General features: G+C 40.3%; 1 non-coding gene across 1 annotated transcript; it reads right to left on the bottom strand.

Annotated features, from left to right (window-relative positions):
• Positions 1–1,177: 1,177 nt before the first annotated feature.
• On the bottom strand, positions 1,178–1,301 carry LOC147438453 (U5 spliceosomal RNA). Its single transcript, XR_015184687.1, has one exon. It is a non-coding gene; the product is annotated as a U5 spliceosomal RNA (small nuclear RNA).
• Between the last annotated feature and the right edge of the window lie 3,527 nt (positions 1,302–4,828).

Here is a 4,828-nt window from a genome sequence, read left to right as displayed (position 1 = left end):
TCTTGTAATTGCCAAGCAGGTTACACATACTTTAGTTGCATCTAGGGAACTCAATTGCACCTTCGTAGCTATTTGGTGCATCAAAGAGACTCGCTCATATAGGGAAGCAAGATGGTCCCAAATGTTCTTTGCATCCATCATCATCTTCATGGGATTTCTCATGGATGGAGTACTGTTGGGAATCATGAAGGAACAAACCCAAGCACCCACAGAGAGCTGCACAAACTACGTCATCCTTCTACTTCTTGAAATCACTCGTAACAAAGCCTCCAAGCTTGTAAGAGTTGAAGACCGCCATCATGGTCGCACGCCATATGGCACATTTGCTGATCCATTGAAAAGGTGGGATGTGTGGGGATCTTGATTGGTTTGTCATCTACTTCAGTGTAGAAGTGAAACCAATCACCCACGCTGTAGGAACTCCTGCATCCTCACGAGCATTGTTTATCGTCCTTTTGTTTCCACCAAGCTTCATTGTAGTGAGGGAGTTTTGGTCGAGTAAACAATGCCGTCAAGCTTGTAAGAGGGGAAGACCGCCATTGTGGTCGGTCGCTCACCATATGGCACATTTGTTACCAACCAATTGCCGATCCATTGAAAAGGTACGAAGTGTGGGGATCTTGTGGGCCTCAGGGACGGCATCATTAAGGAACTCCCTTGCGCCTTTTATCTTGGTGCCAGAAGCAATAAATTCGACTAATAAGGAGTATTCCTGAGCTTTTGTTGCAAGGCTTTGGGAAGAGCTTTCTGCATCCATTTCCAGGTCATGGAAGTCACCATGCTTTTGTGGTAATTTAGTCATGAGAGCCTTGGCCCTCCTCATTAGGTCTCGCCATGTTGGAGTACCATATTCTGGAGTTGATCATCAAGGGCTTTATCTCTTCATACTACAACTCAGTAAAGTGGATTGTAGTCAGCGAGGCACAACACAGTAGTGACAATATAAGTGGGGACCCCTCCCTCATTGGGCGATCAGGGAGGGGTACCTGTGGCCAAGGTGAGCTTGAGCTTGAGCTTCACACATTTCCGGAATGACGAGCAGAAGCATTGACAGCGGGAGGAGCGCATCGCAAGCGTGACCTGGAGTAGCCTCCAAAGTTGTGTGTGTTACCCCCATGTCGCTACCCTGCTGCTGCTGCGCAGCGAGATGCTTGCTTTATCGCCTAATTGAGAGGGGCCCCCTCGCAGAGGAGGAAGCCCTTGCCAAAAATTTCTAGTATGGTGCTTCAACTGGGTAGAGCACACGGTATTCTTTAATAAAAGGCGAAAGAATAGTTTGCTCTGTGCTCAACCCGCACCTTGCAGGCCTTGGTCGGAGGCCTCAAGAGAAGTTGCCCTTGCGTCTTGCGCCCCCGCATGTGGGATCTAATGCTCCTCTTTTCTCTACTAATGTGCTTTGCTATGTGCCCCTTGCCCATGGTCTATTGCATAGGGATGGCATTTCTTCAACGCTCTTTTGTTCTTATCCTGGAAATTCTACCACTCACTTTTTTTTTTTGAACATCAGCAACCCTTAGTTTGCCTCTCTTTTTCACGTAGCACATCCATCGAATGCCAAGGCCTTATTGCCAAAATGTGCTTTGGCCAAGAGCAAATAGCAAAGCACGAGCCATCCGTTTTATTTTTGACCTTTTTGTGCCCTAACCGTTCCTTGCGCTATCCAAAGTGCGCTCTGGGTAGCGACAACGTCCGAGGATACGCCTCTTCCCACCCTTCCGTGCTTCTCTCTCCTCTAAACCCCTGGTTGGCTTAGAGAAGTTGCCCTATTAGAGTAGAGAGAGTGTGCCCCACTCAACTTTACAATCTCCTTTATTGGCTTTGTACGAGAGGCAGATTGAGTTTCATCTTCCTTTCATAGTACTTGTGTCAATATTCTGGCCAACATAGCTCAAGTTGAGCACAATGTATTCAAACTCCTACATTTGTACTAGCCACTTGGAGATCTATGGATTTTGTATCACAAAAGCAAAAATCTCCTCTAAAGTTAAGATCTCAAAATTTTTAGGCAACAAATAGGTACTAAAATTTCCCACAATGAACATGAGAGCCATGACCACGTGTTCAACAACAATGCAGTCTTTTCCTACACGTGTCATTACTTGACTCACAAAGTAGATAGGCCTCATGAAAGAGGTTTCTACATTTTTTGCATTCACAATGCACACATATAGTCACTTTTGATACGTACTCTCACCAAAAAAAGAAAAAAAAAGATCATACCACTTTGATAATGGTTAGGTGAGAACTTAGGATCTTCCTTACTTCCTCATCATAGACAAAATTGTCAGAATCTCCAAGTCTCCTTTAAGCCTACTAACATGGAAAATTGGGTGGATCTCGCTTGTTTGTGGTAGTTGGAGTTTGTAGCTCTCTCCCCTATCTTCTTAAGTATTGTGTAAGGACCACAATACCTAGGGGATAACTTTTGGACACATTCCAGTTTTCATGGCCTCTTATTTTTCATGCGCCTTAAGATAAAACTTGTTCTCCTTTCTCAAATGTAAGAGGTGTCCTATGAGGATCAACATAGGTTCTAGCTCTACCTTGATCTCTCTTAATGTTGATTTGAGCAAGTTTAAGCATATGATTCGTATCTTCCAAGAAATCTTTAGCTGCGTGAACTTTGTCATTTTGCAATCCTACCGCATAGGGAGCTCTTGATTAAAATCCATACTTTAACATGAATGGACTATATGCTATGGAAGAGTGTTGGGCACTGCTATATGCAAACGCTGCTGCAAGTAAGTACTCTTTCGAATTATTTTGCTTTTTACTTTCATATGCTCATAGTATATCTTCCAATATGCCCATATATTTATGGATGATTAGTTAAACTCATGCTAAGCTTGGTCTCAAGTCTAGCAGAAAAAGTTCTCCAGAAGTGGCTATTAAATTTTCTATTCCAGTTAGATATGATGTCTATAGGTAGGCCATAAAGTGGATATAGATGGTGAACAAATAACCTAGCCAGTTCACGAGCCTTTACATCTAAAGTGGTAGGAATAAACCTAGCCATCTTGGTTAACCTATCAACGGTTACCCACATAGATTCATGCCCCCTTTGTGTTCTAGGTAATCTTTTTCTTAAAAGGTGGTTTTTTATCTTTTGAATTTTTTTTTTCCGTTCAGAAATGTCCATAAAGTTCTTGCTTCCTTACCTCTAGACTCACCATCAGTGGGGTTTGAAGTGCTTTTTAAGTGTGTATGACCTTCATAGATTTGAGCAAGTTTAATTGCATCTACTAAAGTCTTAGGATTACTCCTTTTTACTTCTCTCTTAAATGCTTCTCTAATCCTGAAGCTTAATGATGATTTCATGGTATTTGGCTAAATAAGTAAGCAATGGTTGCGCCTTTCCAAAGCCTTATTCAAATAATCCCAATTTGTTTTCAGTTCCTTCTTGAGTAGAAAAGTAACTTCAAAATACCTTTTCAAATTGTTTAAATTTTTCACTAGTTTCTTTGAGGCTCATCCACCATTTATAGGCTTTAGGACCTAAGGTGAGACTTGCCTCAAGCACGTGGTACTCTGGAGGAGTCTTTCTAGCCTATGAAACTCTTGCCATTTTTGGAGGAAGGTGTAAATTGAGTTTTTGTTTCCACCTTTTTCCTTACCACTAAATTGGGGTGGTTTCATATTTTTAAAACAAAATTTTGTCTAGCCCTTGGAGATGATCTTGAAATGGAATATTCTTATCTTTGGGCATTGTCTCCACATCCTTGTATGTAGATGGAGTGTCCAAAAATATCGACTCTTGGATTATTTTACCTTTTTCAAATCAATTGAGTTAGTTTACTCAATAATGTTTTCATAATTTCTAGTGCACTAAGGAAGGTTTGCATTTGGATTTCCATAGTGGGTACCCTCATTGCTAATTGTTCATGCTACTCATGAGAGACTACGTTGCAGTCGTCATCATGTTCCCTAGTCATGGAAAGTCTCTATTGAAGGGGGCTATTTCAAAACATGAGAATATATCTTCATTTCTATTAAGCATATTATCATCAAACAGATGGCAAAAATGAAATCACAAAATCGACTATTCTTGATCTTCTTAAAAACTATGTCGATGCAAAGGACCCAAGCAATGAATGGGAGAAATAATTACCTTTTGTGGAGTTTGCATACAATGACATGGTACATATCTCAACATGCAAGCCTCCATTTGAGATCATTGAAGGCCGCCCCAACCCACCACCTATCTTAGAAATGCACCAAAAAGTCTCTGCAACTTGATGAAAATGTATGTGGCATTAAGATAACTTTTCAAAAGATAAAAGAATCTATTCAAGAATCACAACAAAATTAAAAGGCAACTACTAATAAGCATAGAAGATCTTTTGGGTTTAAGAAAGAAAAATGGGTTTGCTTAAATTTCCTAAGACCCGATCTTTTCAAAAGAAGAGCAAGAACTGACAAGGCAAACCCATAGGACATCAATAGTTATATGTTGAACTCTTTAAGAGGAACTATGATCCATTCCATATTGTTAAAAAGAATCAATGTTACAATAGTTCCGATGGACCCCATTGAAGAGGATCCTCTAGGGTTTGATGATGAACAAGAGGAGATCCTACAACCTGAGGCTATCCTTAAACACAAAGACAAAGTTCTGTGAAGTGGAAAGGTAATATGTAGGTATTTGATTAAGTTTAGGAATTACATGCTTGAAGATGCTAAATGGATGCAGTAACCCTAGTTAGAGGATTCTCTTCTTTTATTGCAAGACTACAAGTTTCTTCATGGTTTAAATGTAAACTAAGATATCAATATATAAAGTATTCAATGATTTAATTTGAATGTTTTCTTTCTTTCATTGCACATTACA

This window comes from Adiantum capillus-veneris, chromosome 16 (assembly GCF_014529385.1).
Source record: "Adiantum capillus-veneris isolate H3 chromosome 16, ASM1452938v2, whole genome shotgun sequence".
In the NCBI taxonomy this organism is placed as follows: Eukaryota; Viridiplantae; Streptophyta; class Polypodiopsida; order Polypodiales; family Pteridaceae; genus Adiantum; species Adiantum capillus-veneris.
The sequence above is the reverse complement of the archived record's forward strand: the minus strand, read 5'-3'. Positions and strand labels throughout refer to the sequence as shown.